The sequence below is a fragment of the Dendrobates tinctorius genome, unplaced genomic scaffold (assembly GCF_039654945.1).
Source record: "Dendrobates tinctorius isolate UK_male_01 unplaced genomic scaffold, ASM3965494v1 ptg000124l, whole genome shotgun sequence".
Taxonomy (NCBI): Eukaryota; Metazoa; Chordata; class Amphibia; order Anura; family Dendrobatidae; genus Dendrobates; species Dendrobates tinctorius.
The window spans coordinates 2827191-2847854 of record NW_027361792.1 but is presented as its reverse complement, the minus strand read 5'-3'; the positions used below and the strand labels follow the sequence as shown (position 1 = coordinate 2847854).

Genomic DNA, 20664 nt, shown 5'->3' with positions numbered 1-20664 from the left:
TACAGGGTATTGTGTGGGTGATTACAGGGTATTGTGTGGGTGATTACAGAGTATTGTGTGGGTAATTACAGGGTATTGTGTGGGTGATTACAGAGTATTGTGTGGGTGATTACAGAGTATTGTGTGAGTGATTACAGGGTATAGTGTGGGTGATTACAGAGTATTGTGTGGGTAATTACAGGGTATTGTGTGGGTGATTACAGAGTACTGTGTGGGTGATTACACGATATAGTGTGGGTGATTACGGAGTACCGTGTGGGTGATTACAGGGTACCGTGTGAGTGATTACAGGGTATAGTGTGGGTGATTACAGGGTATAGTGTGGGTGATTACAGGGTATTGTGTGGGTGATTACAGGGTATTGTGTGGGTGATTACAGAGTATTGTGTGGGTGATTACAGGGTATTGCGTGGGTGATTACAGGGTATAGTGTGGGTGATTACAGAGTATAGTGTGGGTGATTACAGGGTATAGTGTGGGTGATTACAGGGTATTGTGTGAGTGATTACAGGGTATAGTGTTGGTGATTACAGGGTATTGCGTGGGTGATTACAGAGTATTGTGTGAGTGATTACAGGGTATAGTGTGGGTGATTACAGAGTATTGTGTGAGTGATTACAGGGTATAGTGTGGGTGATTACAGAGTATTGTGTGGGTGAATACAGGGTACCGTGTGAGTGATTACAGGGTATAGTGTGGGTGATTACAGAGTATTGTGTGGGTGATTACAGAGTACTGTGTTGGTGATTACAGGGTATCGTGTGAGTAATTACAAAGTACTGTGTGAGTGATTATGGGGTAGCGCGCATTTGATTACAGGGTACAGTGTTGGTAATTTCGGGGGTACCGTGTGAGAAATTACAGAATACTGTGTGGGTGATTATGGGGTACCGCGTGTTTGATTACGCGGTACCACGTCGGTGATTACAGAGTACTGTGTAGATCGATTACAGGGTACCGTGTGGGTGATTACAGGGTACCGTGTGGGTGATTACAGGGTACCGTGTGGGTGATTACAGAGTATCGTGTGGGTGATTACAGAGTATCGTGTGGGTGATTACAGGGTATCGTGTGGGTAATTACAGAGTACTGTGTGGGTGATTACAGAGTACCGTTTGGGTGATTATGAGGTACCGTGTGGGTGATTACAGAGTACCGTGTGGGTGATTACAGAGTACTGTGTGGGTGATTACAGAGTATCGCGTGGGTGATTATGAGGTACCGTGTGGGTGATTACAGAGTATCGCGTGGGTGATTACAGAGTATCGCGTGGGTGATTATGAGGTACCGTGTGGGTGATTACAGAGTACTGTGTGGGTGATTACAGAGTATTGTGTGGGTGATTACAGAGTACCGTGTGGGTGATTACAGAGTACCGTGTGGGTGAATACAGGGTATTGCGTGGGTGATTACAGAGTATCGCGTGGGTGATTATGAGGTACTGTGTGGGTGATTACAGAGTACCGTGTGGGTGATTACAGAGTATCGCGTGGGTGATTATGAGGTACCGTGTGGGTGATTACAGAGTACTGTGTGAGTGATTACAGGGTATAGTGTGGGTGATTACAGAGTATTGTGTGGGTGATTACAGAGTACTGTGTGGGTGATTACAGAGTATTGTGTGGATGATTACAGAGTATTGTGTAGTTAATTACAGGGTATTGTGTGGGTGATTACAGGGTATTGTGTGGGTGATTACAGGGTATTGCGTGGGTAATTACAGGGTATTGCGTGGGTGATTACAGAGTACTGTGTGGGTGATTACAGAGTACTGTGTGGGTGATTACAGGGTACCGTGTGGGTAATTACAGGGTATAGTGTGGGTGATTACAGAGTATTGTGTGGGTAATTACAGGGTATTGTGTGGGTGATTACAGAGTATTGTGTGGGAGATTACAGAGTATTGTGTGAGTGATTACAGGGTATAGTGTGGGTGATTACAGAGTATTGTGTGGGTGATTACAGAGTATTGTGTGGGTGATTACAGAGTACCGTGTGGGTGATTACAGAGTACCGTGTGGGTGATTACAGAGTACCGTGTGGGTGATTACAGGGTACCGTGTGAGTGATCACAGGGTATAGTGTGGGTGATTACAGAGTATTGTGTGGGTAATTACAGAGTACCGTGTGGGTAATTACAGAGTACCGTTTGGGTGATTATGAGGTACCGTGTGGGTGATTACAGAGTACCGTGTGGGTGATTACAGAGTACCGTGTGGGTGATTACAGAGTATTGTGTGGGTGATTACAGAGTATTGTGTGGGTGATTACAGAATACTGTGTGGGTGATTACAGAGTACTGTGTGGGTGATTACAGAGTACCGTGTGGGTGATTACAGAGTACCGTGTGGGTGATTACAGAGTACTGTGTGGGTGATTACAGGGTACTGTGTGGGTGATTACAGAGTATTGTGTGGGTGATTACAGAGTACCGTGTGCGTTATTACAGAGTACTGTGTGGGTGATTACAGGGTACTGTGTGGGTGATTACAGAGTATTGTGTGGGTGATTACAGAGTACTGTGTGGGTGATTACAGAGTATTGTGTCGGTGATTACAGGGTACGGTGTGGGTGATAACAGAGTACTGTGTGGGTGATTACAGAGTACTGTGTGGGTGATTACAGAGTACAGTGTGGGTGATTACAGAGTACCGTGTGGGTGATTACAGAGTCCCGTGTGGGTTATTACAGAGTCCCGTGTGGGTGATTACAGGGTACCGTGTGGGTGATTACAGGGTACCGTGTGGGTGATTACAGGGTATAGTGTGGGTGATTACAGGGTATTGTGTGGGTAATTACAGGGTATTGTGTGGGTGATTACAGAGTATTGTGTGGGTGATTACAGGGTACCGTGTGAGTGATTACAGGGTATAGTGTGGGTGATTACAGGGTATAGTGTGGGTAATTACAGGGTATTGAGTGGGTGATTACAGAGTATTGTGTGGGTGATTACAGAGTATTGTGTGAGTGATTACAGGGTATAGTGTGGGTGATTACAGGGTATTGCGTGGGTGATTACAGAGTATTGTGTGGGTGATTACAGAGTATTGTGTGGGTAATTACAGAGTATTGTGTGAGTGATTACAGGGTATAGTGTGGGTAATTACAGAGTACTGTGTGGGTGATTACAGAGTACCGTGTGGGTAATTACAGAGTACTATGTGGGTGATTACAGAGTATTGTGTGGGTGATTAGAGAGTATTGTGTGGGTGATTAGAGAGTATTGTATGGGTGATTACAGAGTATTGTGTGGGTGATTACAGAGTACTGTGTGGGTGATTACAGGGTACCGTGTGAGTGATTACAGGGTACCGTGTGAGTGATTACAGGGTATAGTGTGGGTGATTACAGAGTATTGTGTGGGTGATTACAGGGTATTGTGTGGGTGATTACAGAGTATTGTGTGGGTGATTACAGGGTATTGCGTGGGTGATTACAGGGTATTGCGTGGGTGATTACAGGGTATAGTGTGGGTGATTACAGAGTATAGTGTGGGTGATTACAGGGTATAGTGTGGGTGATTACAGGGTATTGTGTGAGTGATTACAGGGTATAGTGTTGGTGATTACAGGGTATTGCGTGGGTGATTACAGAGTATTGTGTGAGTGATTACAGGGTATAGTGTGGGTGATTACAGAGTATTGTGTGAGTGATTACAGGGTATAGTGTGGGTGATTACAGAGTATTGTGTGGGTGAATACAGGGTACCGTGTGAGTGATTACAGGGTATAGTGTGGGTGATTACAGAGTATTGTGTGGGTGATTACAGAGTACTGTGTTGGTGATTACAGGGTATCATGTGAGTAATTACAAAGTACTGTGTGAGTGATTATGGGGTAGAGCGCATTTGATTACAGGGTACAGTGTTGGTAATTTCGGGGGTACCGTGTGAGAAATTACAGAATACTGTGTGGGTGATTATGGGGTACCGCGTGTTTGATTACGCGGTACCACGTCGGTGATTACAGAGTACTGTGTAGATCGATTACAGGGTACCGTGTGGGTGATTACAGGGTACCGTGTGGGTGATTACAGGGTACCGTGTGGGTGATTACAGAGTATCGTGTGGGTGATTACAGAGTATCGTGTGGGTGATTACAGGGTATCGTGTGGGTAATTACAGAGTACTGTGTGGGTGATTACAGAGTACCGTTTGGGTGATTATGAGGTACCGTGTGGGTGATTACAGAGTACCGTGTGGGTGATTACAGAGTACTGTGTGGGTGATTACAGAGTATCGCGTGGGTGATTATGAGGTACCGTGTGGGTGATTACAGAGTATCGCGTGGGTGATTACAGAGTATCGCGTGGGTGATTATGAGGTACCGTGTGGGTGATTACAGAGTACTGTGTGGGTGATTACAGAGTATTGTGTGGGTGATTACAGAGTACCGTGTGGGTGATTACAGAGTACCGTGTGGGTGAATACAGGGTATTGCGTGGGTGATTACAGAGTATCGCGTGGGTGATTATGAGGTACTGTGTGGGTGATTACAGAGTACCGTGTGGGTGATTACAGAGTATCGCGTGGGTGATTATGAGGTACCGTGTGGGTGATTACAGAGTACTGTGTGAGTGATTACAGGGTATAGTGTGGGTGATTACAGAGTATTGTGTGGGTGATTACAGAGTACTGTGTGGGTGATTACAGAGTATTGTGTGGATGATTACAGAGTATTGTGTAGTTAATTACAGGGTATTGTGTGGGTGATTACAGGGTATTGTGTGGGTGATTACAGGGTATTGCGTGGGTAATTACAGGGTATTGCGTGGGTGATTACAGAGTACTGTGTGGGTGATTACAGAGTACTGTGTGGGTGATTACAGGGTACCGTGTGGGTAATTACAGGGTATAGTGTGGGTGATTACAGAGTATTGTGTGGGTAATTACAGGGTATTGTGTGGGTGATTACAGAGTATTGTGTGGGAGATTACAGAGTATTGTGTGAGTGATTACAGGGTATAGTGTGGGTGATTACAGAGTATTGTGTGGGTGATTACAGAGTATTGTGTGGGTGATTACAGAGTACCGTGTGGGTGATTACAGAGTACCGTGTGGGTGATTACAGAGTACCGTGTGGGTGATTACAGGGTACCGTGTGAGTGATCACAGGGTATAGTGTGGGTGATTACAGAGTATTGTGTGGGTAATTACAGAGTACCGTGTGGGTAATTACAGAGTACCGTTTGGGTGATTATGAGGTACCGTGTGGGTGATTACAGAGTACCGTGTGGGTGATTACAGAGTACCGTGTGGGTGATTACAGAGTATTGTGTGGGTGATTACAGAGTATTGTGTGGGTGATTACAGAATACTGTGTGGGTGATTACAGAGTACTGTGTGGGTGATTACAGAGTACTGTGTGGGTGATTACAGAGTACCGTGTGGGTGATTACAGAGTACTGTGTGGGTGATTACAGGGTACTGTGTGGGTGATTACAGAGTATTGTGTGGGTGATTACAGAGTACCGTGTGCGTTATTACAGAGTACTGTGTGGGTGATTACAGGGTACTGTGTGGGTGATTACAGAGTATTGTGTGGGTGATTACAGAGTACTGTGTGGGTGATTACAGAGTATTGTGTCGGTGATTACAGGGTACGGTGTGGGTGATAACAGAGTACTGTGTGGGTGATTACAGAGTACTGTGTGGGTGATTACAGAGTACAGTGTGGGTGATTACAGAGTACCGTGTGGGTGATTACAGAGTCCCGTGTGGGTTATTACAGAGTCCCGTGTGGGTGATTACAGGGTACCGTGTGGGTGATTACAGGGTACCGTGTGGGTGATTACAGGGTATAGTGTGGGTGATTACAGGGTATTGTGTGGGTAATTACAGGGTATTGTGTGGGTGATTACAGAGTATTGTGTGGGTGATTACAGGGTACCGTGTGAGTGATTACAGGGTATAGTGTGGGTGATTACAGGGTATAGTGTGGGTAATTACAGGGTATTGAGTGGGTGATTACAGAGTATTGTGTGGGTGATTACAGAGTATTGTGTGAGTGATTACAGGGTATAGTGTGGGTGATTACAGGGTATTGCGTGGGTGATTACAGAGTATTGTGTGGGTGATTACAGAGTATTGTGTGGGTAATTACAGGGTATTGTGTGGGTGATTACAGAGTATTGTGTGAGTGATTACAGGGTATAGTGTGGGTAATTACAGAGTACTGTGTGGGTGATTACAGAGTACCGTGTGGGTAATTACAGAGTACTATGTGGGTGATTACAGAGTATTGTGTGGGTGATTAGAGAGTATTGTGTGGGTGATTAGAGAGTATTGTATGGGTGATTACAGAGTATTGTGTGGGTGATTACAGAGTACTGTGTGGGTGATTACAGGGTACCGTGTGAGTGATTACAGGGTACCGTGTGAGTGATTACAGGGTATAGTGTGGGTGATTACAGAGTATTGTGTGGGTGATTACAGGGTATTGTGTGGGTGATTACAGGGTATTGCGTGGGTGATTACAGGGTATTGCGTGGGTGATTACAGGGTATAGTGTGGGTGATTACAGAGTATAGTGTGGGTGATTACAGGGTATAGTGTGGGTGATTACAGGGTATTGTGTGAGTGATTACAGGGTATAGTGTTGGTGATTACAGGGTATTGCGTGGGTGATTACAGAGTATTGTGTGAGTGATTACAGGGTATAGTGTGGGTGATTACAGAGTATTGTGTGAGTGATTACAGGGTATAGTGTGGGTGATTACAGAGTATTGTGTGGGTGAATACAGGGTACCGTGTGAGTGATTACAGGGTATAGTGTGGGTGATTACAGAGTATTGTGTGGGTGATTACAGAGTACTGTGTTGGTGATTACAGGGTATCATGTGAGTAATTACAAAGTACTGTGTGAGTGATTATGGGGTAGAGCGCATTTGATTACAGGGTACAGTGTTGGTAATTTCGGGGGTACCGTGTGAGAAATTACAGAATACTGTGTGGGTGATTATGGGGTACCGCGTGTTTGATTACGCGGTACCACGTCGGTGATTACAGAGTACTGTGTAGATCGATTACAGGGTACCGTGTGGGTGATTACAGGGTACCGTGTGGGTGATTACAGAGTATCGTGTGGGTGATTACAGAGTATCGTGTGGGTGATTACAGGGTATCGTGTGGGTAATTACAGAGTACTGTGTGGGTGATTACAGAGTACCGTTTGGGTGATTATGAGGTACCGTGTGGGTGATTACAGAGTACCGTGTGGGTGATTACAGAGTACTGTGTGGGTGATTACAGAGTATCGCGTGGGTGATTATGAGGTACCGTGTGGGTGATTACAGAGTATCGCGTGGGTGATTACAGAGTATCGCGTGGGTGATTATGAGGTACCGTGTGGGTGATTACAGAGTACTGTGTGGGTGATTACAGAGTATTGTGTGGGTGATTACAGAGTACCGTGTGGGTGATTACAGAGTACCGTGTGGGTGAATACAGGGTATTGCGTGGGTGATTACAGAGTATCGCGTGGGTGATTATGAGGTACCGTGTGGGTGATTACAGAGTACTGTGTGAGTGATTACAGGGTATAGTGTGGGTGATTACAGAGTATTGTGTGGGTGATTACAGAGTACTGTGTGGGTGATTACAGAGTATTGTGTGGATGATTACAGAGTATTGTCTAGTTAATTACAGGGTATTGTGTGGGTGATTACAGGGTATTGTGTGGGTGATTACAGGGTATTGCGTGGGTAATTACAGGGTATTGCGTGGGTGATTACAGAGTACTGTGTGGGTGATTACAGAGTACTGTGTGGGTGATTACAGGGTACCGTGTGGGTGATTACAGAGTATTGTGTGGGTAATTACAGGGTATAGTGTGGGTGATTACAGAGTATTGTGTGGGTAATTACAGGGTATTGTGTGGGTGATTACAGAGTATTGTGTGAGTGATTACAGGGTATAGTGTGGGTGATTACAGAGTATTGTGTGGGTGATTACAGAGTACTGTGTGGGTGATTACAGAGTACTGTGTGGGTGATTACAGAGTACCGTGTGGGTGATTACAGAGTACCGTGTGGGTGATTACAGAGTACCGTGTGGGTGATTACAGGGTACAGTGTGGGTGATTACAGGGTACCGTGTGAGTGATCACAGGGTATAGTGTGGGTGATTACAGAGTATTGTGTGGGTAATTACAGAGTACCGTGTGGGTAATTACAGAGTACCGTGTGGGTGATTACAGAGTATTGTGTGGGTGATTACAGAGTATTGTGTGGGTGATTACAGAATACTGTGTGGGTGATTACAGAGTACTGTGTGGGTGATTACAGAGTACTGTGTGGGTGATTACAGAGTACTGTGTGGGTGATTACAGAGTACCGTGTGGGTGATTACAGAGTACCGTGTGCGTTATTACAGAGTACTGTGTGGGTGATTACAGGGTACTGTGTGGGTGATTACAGAGTATTGTGTGGGTGATTACAGAGTACCGTGTGCGTTATTACAGAGTACTGTGTGGGTGATTACAGGGTACTGTGTGGGTGATTACAGAGTATTGTGTGGGTGATTACAGAGTACTGTGTGGGTGATTACAGAGTATTGTGTCGGTGATTACAGGGTACGGTGTGGGTGATAACAGAGTATTGTGTGGGTGATTACAGAGTACTGTGTGGGTGATTACAGAGTACCGTGTGGGTGATTACAGAGTACCGTGTGGGTGATTACAGAGTATTGTGTGGGTGATTACAGAGTCCCGTGTGGGTTATTACAGAGTCCCGTGTGGGTGATTACAGGGTACCGTGTGAGTGATTACAGGGTATAGTGTGAGTGATTACAGGGTATTGTGTGGGTAATTACAGGGTATTGTGTGGGTGATTACAGAGTATTGTGTGGGTGATTACAGGGTACCGTGTGAGTGATTACAGGGTATAGTGTGGGTGATTACAGGGTATTGTGTGGGTAATTACAGGGTATTGTGTGGGTGATTACAGAGTATTGTGTGGGTGATTACAGAGTATTGTGTGAGTGATTACAGGGTATAGTGTGGGTAATTACAGAGTACTGTGTGGGTGATTACAGAGTACCGTGTGGGTAATTACAGAGTACTATGTGGGTGATTACAGAGTATTGTGTGGGTGATTAGAGAGTATTGTGTGGGTGATTAGAGAGTATTGTATGGGTGATTACAGAGTATTGTGTGGGTGATTACAGAGTACTGTGTGGGTGATTACAGGGTACCGTGTGAGTGATTACAGGGTACCGTGTGAGTGATTACAGGGTATAGTGTGGGTGATTACAGAGTATTGTGTGGGTGATTACAGGGTATTGTGTGGGTGATTACAGAGTATTGTGTGGGTGATTACAGGGTACCGTGTGAGTGATTACAGGGTATAGTGTGGGTGATTACAGAGTATTGTGTGGGTAATTACAGGGTATTGTGTGGGTGATTACAGAGTATTGTGTGGGTGATTACAGAGTATTGTGCGAGTGATTACAGGGTATAGTGTGGGTGATTACAGGGTATTGCGTGGGTGATTACAGGGTATTGCGTGGGTGATTACAGGGTATTGTGTGGGTAATTACAGGGTATTGTGTGAGTGATTACAGAGTATTGTGTGGGTGATTACAGAGTACTGTGTGGGTGATTAAAGAGTACCGTGTGGGTGATTACAGGGTATTGCGTGGGTGATTACAGACTACTGTGTGGGTGATTACAGGGTATTGCGTGGGTGATTACAGAGTATTGTGTGGGTGATTACAGAGCATTGTGTGGGTGATTACAGAGTATTGTGTGGGTAATTACAGGGTATTGTGTGGGTAATTACAAGGTATTGCGTGGGTGATTACAGAGTACTGTGTGGGTGATTACAGAGTACCGTGTGGGTAATTACAGAGTATTGTGTGGGTAATTACAGAGTACTGTGTGGGTGTTTACAGAGTACTGTGTGGGTGATTACAGAGTATTGTGTGGGTGATTACAGAGTATTGTGTGGGTGATTACAGAGTACCGTGTGGGTGATTACGGAGTACCGTGTGGGTGATTACAGGGTATTGTGTGGGTGATTACAGAGTATTGTGTGGGTGATTACAGAGTATTGTGTGGGTGATTACAGGGTATTGTGTGAGTGATTACCGGGTATAGTGTGGGTGATTACAGAGTATTGTGTGGGTAATTACAGGGTATTGTGTGGGTGATTACAGAGTACTGTGTGGGTGATTACGGAGTACCGTGTGGGTGATTACAGGGTATTGTGTGGGTGATTACAGGGTATTGTGTGGGTGATTACAGAGTATTGTGTGGGTGATTACAGGGTATTGTGTGAGTGATTACCGGGTATAGTGTGGGTGATTACAGAGTATTGTGTGGGTAATTACAGGGTATTGTGTGGGTGATTACAGAGTACTGTGTGGGTGATTACAGGATATAGTGTGGGTGATTACGGAGTACCGTGTGGGTGATTACAGGGTACCGTGTGAGTGATTACAGGGTATAGTGTGAGTGATTACAGGGTATAGTGTGGGTGATTACAGGGTATAGTGTGGGTGATTACAGGGTATAGTGTGGGTGATTACAGGGTATAGTGTGGGTGATTACAGGGTATAGTGTGGGTGATTACAGGGTATTGCGTGGGTGATTACAGAGTATTGTGTGAGTGATTACAGGGTATAGTGTGGGTGATTACAGAGTATTGTGTGGGTAATTACAGGGTATTGTGTGGGTGATTACAGATTATTGTGTGGGTGATTACAGAGTATTGTGTGGGTGATTACAGGGTACAGTGTGGGTGATTACAGAGTATTGTGTGGGTGATTACAGAGTATTGTGTGAGTGATCACAGGGTATAGTGTGGGTGATTCCATAGTATTGTGTGAGTAATTACAGGGTATTGTGTGGGTGATTACAGAGTATTGTTTGGGTGATTACAGAGTATTGTGTGAGTGATTACAGGGTATTGCGTGGGTGATTGCAGAGTATTGTGTGGGTGATTACAGAGTACTGTGTTGATGATTACAGGGTACCATGTGGGTAATTACAGAGTACTGTGTGGGTGATTACAGAGTATTGTGTGGGTGATTAGAGAGTATTGTGTGGGTGATTACAGAGTACTGTGTGGGTGATTACAGAGTACTGTGTGGGTGATTACAGGGTACAGTGTGGGTGATTACAGAGTATTGTGTGGGTGATTACAGGGTACCATGTGGGTAATTACAGGGTATTGTGTGGGTGATTACAGAGTACTGTGTTGATGATTACAGGGTACCATGTGGGTAATTACAGAGTACTGTGTGGGTGATTACAGAGTACCATGTGGGTAATTACAGAGTACTGTGTGGGTGATTAGAGAGTATTGTGTGGGTGATTAGAGAGTATTGTGTGGGTGATTACAGAGTATTGTGTGGGTGATTACAGAGTATTGTGTGGGGGATTACAGAGTACTGTGTGGGTGATTACAGAGTACCGTGTGGGTGATTACAGGGTACAGTGTGGGTGATTACAGAGTATTGTGTGGGTGATTACAGGATACCGTGTGAGTGATTACAGAGTATTGTGTGGGTAATTACAGGGTATTGTGTGGGTGATTACAGAGTATTGTTTGGGTGATTACAGAGTATTGTGTGGGTAATTACAGGGTATTGTGTTGGTGATTACAGAGTACTGTGTTGATGATTACAGGGTACCTTGTGAGTAATTACAAAGTACTGTGTGAGTGATTATGGGGTAGCGCGCGTTTGATTACAGGGTACAGTGTGGGTGATTTCGGGGGTACCGTGTGAGAAATTACAGAATGCTGTGTGGGTGATTATGGGGTACCGCGTGTTTGATTACGCGGTACCACGTCGGTGAGTACAGAGTACTGTGTAGATCGATTACAGGGTACATTGTGGGTGATTACAGGGTACCGTGTGGGTGATTACAGAGTATCGTGTGGGTGGTTACAGAGTACCGTGTGGGTGATTACAGAGTATCGCGTGGGTGATTACAGGGTACCGTGTGGATGATTACAGGGTACCGTGTGGGTGATTACAGAGTACCATGTGGGTGATTACAGAGTACTGTGTGGGTGATTACAGAGTACCGTGTCCGTGTGGGTGATTACAGAGTATTGTGTGGGTAATTACAGAGTATCGCGTGGGTGATTACAGAGTACTGTGTGGGTGATTACAGGGTACTGTGTGAGCGATTACAGGATATAGTGTGGGTGATTATGGAGTACCGTGTGGGTGATTACAGGGTATAGTGTGGGTGATTACGGAGTACCGTGTGGGTGATTACAGAGTATTGCGTGGGTGATTACAGAGTATTGCGTGGGTGATTACAGAGTATTGTGTGGGTGATTACAGGGTACCGTGTGAGTGATTACAGGGTATAGTGTGGGTGATTACAGTGTATTGTGTGGGTGATTACAGGGTACCGTGTGAGTGATTACAGGGTATAGTGTGGGTGATTACAGAGTATTGTGTGGGTGATTACAGAGTACTATGTTGGTGATTACAGGGTACCGTGTGGGTGATTACAGGGTACACTGTGGGTGATTATGGGGTACCGTGTGGGTCATTACGGGGTACCGTGTGGGTGATTACAGAGTACTGTGTGGGTGATTACAGGGTACCGTGTGAGTGATTACAGGGAATAGTGTGGGTGATTACAGAGTATTGTGTGGGTAATTACAGGGTACCGTGTGAGTGATTACAGGGTACACTGTGGGTGATAATGGGGTACCGTGTGGGTGATTACAGGGTACACTGTGGGTGATTATGGGGTACCGTGTGGGTGATTGCAGAGTACTGTGTGGGTAATTACAGGGTACCGTGTGGGTGATTACAGGGTATAGTGTGGGTGATTACAGAGTATTGTGTTATAGTGTGGGTGATTACAGAGTATTGTGTGGGTAATTACAGGGTACCGTGTGAGTGATTACAGGGTACACTGTGGGTGATAATGGGGTACCGTGTGGGTGATTACAGGGTACACTGTGGGTGATTATGGGGTACCGTGTGGGTGATTGCAGAGTACTGTGTGGGTGATTACGGGGTACCGCGTGGGTGATTACAGGGTACCGTGTGGGTGATTACAGGGTACCGTGTGGGTGATTACAGGGTACCGTGTGGGTGATTACAGGGTACCGTGTGGGTGATTACAGGGTGTTATGTTGGTCTTCCTGTCAAGTCCTAGCGAGATTCTAGTACATACAGAAAGTGATCAAATGATTACAAGTTCAAGAAAAGTAAAAAGAAGGAAAGTGTAAAAAAAAATATGAACAAGGAGCGAGAAAAACTTCACAAATTCCATTTCGCTTCCTTTTCTCCCTTTAAAAATAGACATTAAGAAGATGGGAAAAGTAAACGCTCAGCGTCGCCGCATCCACAAAAGCATTCTACACTATAAAGCCATCCTCTCCGGGCACCAAATGTGGTCAGGCCAGAAAAGTAGACGCCACAATCGCCGATTTTCTCTGCACTTAACCAACAACATTAAGTAACAAGTGATCCAAACATGTCACGTACCTCAAGAGTAGCAATAAAAACGTCTTCTCACCACGCAAAAAAAACAAGTTCTCCCACAACTCCATCTGTGGGAAAAAATTTTTAAAAAAACAAAAAGTTACTGGTCTTAGAAAACGTCGACACAAAAAGAATTTTTATTTTTTCACAAAATTTAGAATTTTTATTAACCAATTAAAAAAAAACAAAACACAAAACGTTGTCATCGCCTCAAAGGTACTGACCTGAAGAACCACATTTTTTTTAATTGTTTCTCAGACTGTTTTAGTGCGGATTCTGCTGCGGTTCCGCTGCGGTTTTGGCTCTGCGGAAACGCAGCAGTTCTGCAGACATGGTACAGTTTTTTCCGCGCGGTTTTGCTGCAGTTTACAAACCGCAGCATGTCAATTGTTTGTGCGGATTCCGCAGCGATTTCACACCTTTAACATAGTAGAAGTGGGAAACCGCAGGGCTAATCCGCAGGAAAACCGCAGCTCACTTTACCTGCGGTTTTACCTGCGGATCTGAGTGGAAAAACCCGCAGGTGAATCCGCGGCGTGTGCACACAGCCTTATGATGAAGTCAATGTTGTCATAAAAAAACGCAACTCTCCCTGCAGAATCAAACAAACAAACAAAGAATTCAACGTCAGTGGCAAAATGAATAGAAAATTACGCTTCTTACACAGGAGCGCAAAAACGAACGCTGGTAATGCAGGGGTTAATGAGAACATATTATGGCGCTGCTATTTTACACATTCGGTCGGATACGGGTTTTTGTTTTTTTTTTCCCCCAGAGCAGACTTGATGTTGCTGTTGAAGGCGGCGATGGTCGAGTTTATGAAGTTACTGACACGATCCGTCCTTATCTGCGCGGCGGCGGCGTCAGTGGGCTGTCTATCTCGTCCGCCAGAGCTCGCGGGGGGATCGCTGTGTACATCGCCCGCTATCTCTCCTCGCTGCACACACTCTGGATAAACAATGATGGGCAATTCCAAGACTGAAGCAGAAGGGGAATAAAGTCACCTTCGAAAAGGGACCAATAAGTGCGGACCCCAAAGTGTCCCAGCGCAGGAAGCAATCGTGCCACTACATGGGACCATGGTGTAAGCTGAGGCCACACATCTGGTAGTGGCAGCACCTGGTACTGCAGTTCAGCCTCATTCACTTGAATGCGACCCAGTTGCTCTGAGCCGCAGTACCAGGCACAGCCACAACCAGATGTGTGGCGCTGTTCGCAGTAAATAATATCCAGGGCGCAGCGGTAACGTTCATTACTATTTGTGCCGACAGGAGGGTCAGGATTGTCCCCGTGGTCAGCGTCATCCTCTTCCCTGCAGCTCTGTAATCTCATCTTGATGAATATATTCTCCCTTTATTACAGGTCAGGTAGTTTGGCACAGACACATTATTAAGCATTGATTACTCCCTATAAATAATGAGCCCGGAGACATTGGTGTCTGATTATTAACGAGAATGGATGAGAGCACAATATCAGCCGAGGCGGGGGCAGCATGGCGGCCCACCCATGAGAGGATAATATCTGTCTGTCCTAGAGGAGCAGAAACATCCACCGGTCAATACCTGCAAGATGTCAAGGCACTGCTCATACACACCAACTGCTGCAGAACCTCATCACAGACCTCAGCTGCTGCAGAACCTCATCACAGACCTCAGCTGCTCCAGAACCTCATCATACACCTCAGCTGCTGCGGAACCCCGTCATACACCCCAGTTGCTGCAGAACCTCATCACAGACCTCAGCTGCTGCAGAACCTCATCACAGACCTCAGCTGCTCCAGAACCTCATCATACACCTCAGCTGCTGCAGAACCCCGTCATACACCCCAGCTGCTGCAGAGCCTCATCACAGACCTCAGCTGCTGCAGAACCTCATAATACACCTCAGCTGCTGCAGAACCCCATCACAGTCCTCAGCTGCAGCTGCTGAACCTCATAATACACATCAGCTGCTTCAGAACCCCATCATACACCTCAGCTGCTGCAGAACCTCACAATACACCTCAGCTGCTGCTGAACCACACAATACACCTCAGCTGCTGCTGAACCTCATAATACAGCTCAACTGCTGCAGAATCTCATAATACACCTTAGCTGCTGCAGAACCTCATCATACACCTCAGCTGCTGCACAACCTCATAATACAGCTCAGCTGCTGCAGAACCTCATACTACACACCCCAGCTGCTGCAGAACATCATAATACATCTCAGATGCTGAACCTCCTCATACACCTCAGCTGCTGCACAACCTCATAATACACCTCAGCTACTGCAGAACCTCATACTACAAACCCCAACTGCTGGAGATCATAATACATCTCAACTGCTGCAGAACCTCATAATACAACTCAGCTGCTGCAGAACATCATAATACAGCTCAGCTGCTGCAGAACCTCATAATACAGCTCAGCTGCTGCAGAACCTCATAATACACCTCAGCTGCTGCAGAACCCCATCACAGTCCTCAGCTGCAGCTGCTGAACCTCATAATACACATCAGCTGCTTCAGAACCCCATCATACACCTCAGCTGCTGCAGAACCTCACAATACACCTCAGCTGCTGCTGAACCACACAATACACCTCAGCTGCTGCTGAACCTCATAATACAGCTCAACTGCTGCAGAATCTCATAATACACCTTAGCTGCTGCAGAACCTCATCATACACCTCAGCTGCTGCACAACCTCATAATACAGCTCAGCTGCTGCAGAACCTCATACTACACACCCCAGCTGCTGCAGAACATCATAATACATCTCAGATGCTGAACCTCCTCATACACCTCAGCTGCTGCACAACCTCATAATACACCTCAGCTGCTGCAGAACCTCATACTACAAACCCCAACTGCTGCAGATCATAATACATCTCAACTGCTGCAGAACCTCATAATACAACTCAGCTGCTGCAGAACATCATAATACAGCTCAGCTGCTGCAGAACCTCATAATACAGCTCAGCTGCTGCAGAACCTCATAATACAACTCAGCTGCTGCATAACCTCATAATACAGCTCAGCTGCTGCAGAACATCATCATAACACACCCCAGCTGCTGCAGAACCTCATACTACACACCCTAGCTGCTTCAGAACATCATAATACAACTCAGCTGCTGCAGAACATCATAATACAGCTCAGCTGCTGCAGAACATCATAATACACCCCAGCTGCTACAGAACATCATAATACATCTCAGATGCTGCAGAACCTCATCATACACCTCAGCTGCTGCAGAACCTCATATTACACACCCCAACTGCTGCAGATCATAACACATCTCAACTGCTGCAGAACCTCATAATACAGCCCAGCTGCTGCAGAACCTCATAATACAGCCCAGCTGCTGCAGAACATTATAATACAGCTCAGCTGCTGCAGAACATCATAATACAACTCAGCTGCTGCAGAACATTATAATACAGCTCAGCTGCTGCAGAACATCATAACAGCTGTCAGAGTAAACGAGGGGCAAAAATAAGGATCTTAACAGGAAGTTGAATTTTTTTTTCAATGAAAAATTTTCCAACCTCGATAAGTAAAATAATTTTCTTGCTTTTTTCCAGAAACAGCGCCACTCTCATCCGTGGGCTATGTATGGTATTGCAGCTTCTCTCCATTCAAATCAACAGAACAGAACTGCAATACCAGGCACCGCCTGTAGAAAAGAGGGGCGCTGTTTATGAATTTTTTTTTTTAGTAATTTCACACATCCTCTTGCTTTCACGTTACTGTAAGGGATGAGAGACGAGTACGTTTTGTCTACATCGCATTTCACCTGAACGGCGAGGTGACTCTTAATATTACATGAGAACTATTTGCAGGCCGTTTTACAGATCGTGTAGACGTCGTTGTGTGGAATCACTGGGCTTGTGAATGAACATCCGACAGACGTGTGCTGACAGCCGTCTACAGAGAGGAGCCGTCATGTCGTGGGCAGTCACGTCGGCAGTTCTAGATTCTGCTGTTGCCACCGCATTCTACTCCTTAGAGATAATAATCGGTTAAACGTGTCATTGCCATTAATATATTTTGCTCCTATGAGGAACTAATCCGTTAAACATGTCACATCCATTAATATACCCCATTCCTTGAAGGGAGCAATCCATTAAGCGCGGCGCTGTCATTAATATTCTCCGGTCCTTGGAGGGACACGTTTGTTAAATATGTTTCTTCCATTAGCAAAATGTATCTCTTAAATATTCCGCTTTATAAACTGCTCTTCTCCAATGGCTGCACAGATAATTGGGTTATCATGTAACTCCCTACGTCTAAGTGCAAGTGAACTGATGGGAAGGAACAGGGGTGGGAACGATGACCATTTTTTCGTGAACTGCTGGGATGTACAGGTAACAGCTGAAGAAAAAGGATACAATAACATTCCTTGCTGCTGCAGCGCTGATGCTCTAGTGGGCCTTGTCAGTCTTTTCTTCCCCCCCTTTTCGGTAACTATCGTGATCAATACACAGAGTCAGTGAAATCAGCAGTGATTGGCTGCAGCGGTCACATCCATGTATATCATCATTGCAGGGAAGTAAACAACGTGTGGCAGGGACCACTGGAGCAACAGCACTGCAGCTGTGTATTGTTTTTCTTTCTTCATTTTGTCCCATTTACTGCTGTTCTCCAAAAGTATAAACACTTGTGAACATTTTTTTTACATACCTGTGTACACCCAAAGAGATTCAGGTTGCATGGGGCTGCTGACTTATTTAGGCAATGATTTTTTATTTTTTATTTTTTTCATTTTCAGAGTCCTGCTTTCTATGAAACGGCTGCATGTGAAGACTCAAGCTACACTTTGCTTGTGAAGCTGCAGGCTCTGAACTCAGATGGCATTCCCTGTGAAGCTGCAAGTTATTAGCTCAGTGAGCATTCCCTGTGAGGCTGCACACTCTGAACTCAGTGATCATTCCCTGTAAAGTGCTGGGGAATTAATGGCGCTATATAAATAAGTAAACTAAATAAATAAGCTGCAAGCTCTGAACTCCACGAACATTTTCTGTGAAGCAGCATACTCTGGCCACAATGGGCAATCCCCGTTAAACTGCACTTTCACCTCAATGAACATTCCCTATGCTGATGAAAGCTCTAAGCTCAGAGAGCATTCCCTGTGAAGCTGCAAGCTCGGAGCTCATTGAGCATTCACTGTGAAACTGCAAGCTCCTAGTGAACTTTCCCTGTGAAGCTGCAGGCTCTGGGCTCAGTAGACATTCCCTGTGAAGCTGCAGCCTCTGGGCTCAGTAGACTTTCCCTGTTAAGCTGCAGGCTCTGGGCTCAGTAGACTTTCCCTGTTAAGCTGCAGGCTCTGGGCTCAGTAGACTTTCCCTGTTAAGCTGCAGGCTCTGGGCTCAGTAGACATTCCCTGTGAAGCTGCAGGCTCTGGGCTCAGTAGACTTTTCCTGTGAAGCTGCAGGCTCTGGGCTCAGTAGACTTTCCCTGTCAAGCTGCAGGCTCTGGGCTCAGTAGACTTTCCCTGTTAAGCTGCAGGCTCTGGGCTCAGTAAACTTTCCCTGTTAAGCTGCAGGCTCTGGGCTCAGTAGACTTTCCCTGTGAAGCTGCAGGCTCTGGGCTCAGTAGACTTTCCCTGTGAAGCTGCAGGCTCTGGGCTCAGTAGACATTCCCTGTGAAGCTGCAGGCTCTGGGCTCAGTAGACATTCCCTGTGAAGCTGCAGGCTCTGGGCTCAGTAGACATTCCCTGTGAAGCTGCAGGCTCTGGGCTCAGTAGACTTTCCCTGTTAAGCTGCAGGCTCTGGGTTCAGTAGACTTTCCCTGTTAAGCTGCAGGCTCTGGGCTCAGTAGACATTCCCTGTGAAGCTGCAGGCTTTGGGCTCAGTAGACATTCCCTGTGAAGCTGCAGGCTCTGGGCTCAGTAGACATTCCCTGTGAAGCTGCAGGCTCTGGGCTCAGTAGACATTCCCTGTGAAGCTGCAGGCTCTGGGCTCAGTAGACTTTCCCTGTGAAGCTGCAGGCTCTGGGCTCAGTATACATTGGATTTCTGGATCACGGAGTGAATTATCTATACAATGGACTACTTGCTAGAGATGGGGTGCACCTTACGAAGACTGGAAAACATGTATTTGAAAGTCGCCTTGCTACACTCATCAGGAGAGCTTTAAACTAGAAAAATGTGGGAAGGGAAGCAAAAGGCCAGAAAAAGCCATACACCTGACAAATGCTATTGAGAACTCTGCTATTAGAAGTGGAAAGGAAGAACAAAGACAAAAGAATCTAAATAATAAAGATATAGAAGAGAAACCAATCACAAACTAAAATGTTTCTATAGTAATGCACAAAGCATGGGCAACAAACAAGGAGAATTGGAACTACTAACACAGGAAAAGAAATATGATGTCATTGGAATCACTGAAACTTAGTGGGACGATACACATGATTGGAATACAAGGCAAGAAGGATACAACTTATTTGCGAGAAACAGACTTGATAGACGAGGAGGAGATGTTGCATTGAGTGTTAGAGAAGCGTATAGCTGTACAGAGATCCAAGCTTCAGAGACTGGGAGTTCTGTGGAAACTGTTTGGGTAAGAATGCAAGGAGAGAACAACGGAAAGGACACCATTGTAGTCATTTAGTACAGGCCGCCTGTGCAAGCTGACGATATGGATGAACTCTTTATGCATCAAATGGCCAAGTTCTCCAAAAAATATGACATAGTTGTCAAGGGAGATTTCAACTATCCAGACATTTGTTGGGAATCTCTCTCAGGCAAAACTAACAGGTCAAGGAAATTCTTATCCTCTCTTGCTGACAACCTTATCTTCCAAAAGGTAGGGGAGAAAACAAGGGGATCTGCTACCTTGGATCTAATCCGTATAAACAGGGAGGAAATGGTTGAGGAGGTAAAAGTGGCTGGGACCCTAGGAGGTAGCGACCATGCTATTTTAGAATTTTGGATAACTAAAGGAGGAAGACCTGTGAAGACTCAGACGTCAAGGTTAGATTTCAGAAAGGCAGATTTTAAGGGATTCAGAAGAGAATTGGAGGGATCCAATGGCTGGATATCCTTAAGGACAAAAATGTCCAGGAAGGATGGGAAATCTTGAAAAATGAAATTCTCAAAGCACAATTGTTAACAATTCCGAAAAGAGGGAAGAATAGGAAGCATTTAAGGAAACCAAGATGGATGAACACAAAACTTAAGCACATGCTAAAAAGGAAGAAAGAAATGTTTTTAAAATGGAAAGAGG

General features: G+C 45.5%; 1 protein-coding gene across 5 annotated transcripts in view; it reads right to left on the bottom strand.

The window, feature by feature from the left end:
- Window positions 1-20664, bottom strand: part of CHST1 (carbohydrate sulfotransferase 1) — a 176507-nt gene that overhangs the window by 60901 nt on the left and 94942 nt on the right. For 2 of the 5 annotated variants that reach the window (XM_073541717.1, XM_073541721.1), the window contains exons 1-2: window positions 15019-15147; window positions 13460-13524 (exon numbers count right to left, since the gene is read on the bottom strand). The gene's annotated coding sequence lies outside the window, so the exon portion shown is untranslated. Of the gene's footprint in view, window positions 1-13459; window positions 13525-14460; window positions 14477-15018; window positions 15148-20664 lie in introns of those variants that run through there. The other 3 variants (XM_073541716.1, XM_073541719.1, XM_073541720.1) reach the window with 2 other exon arrangements.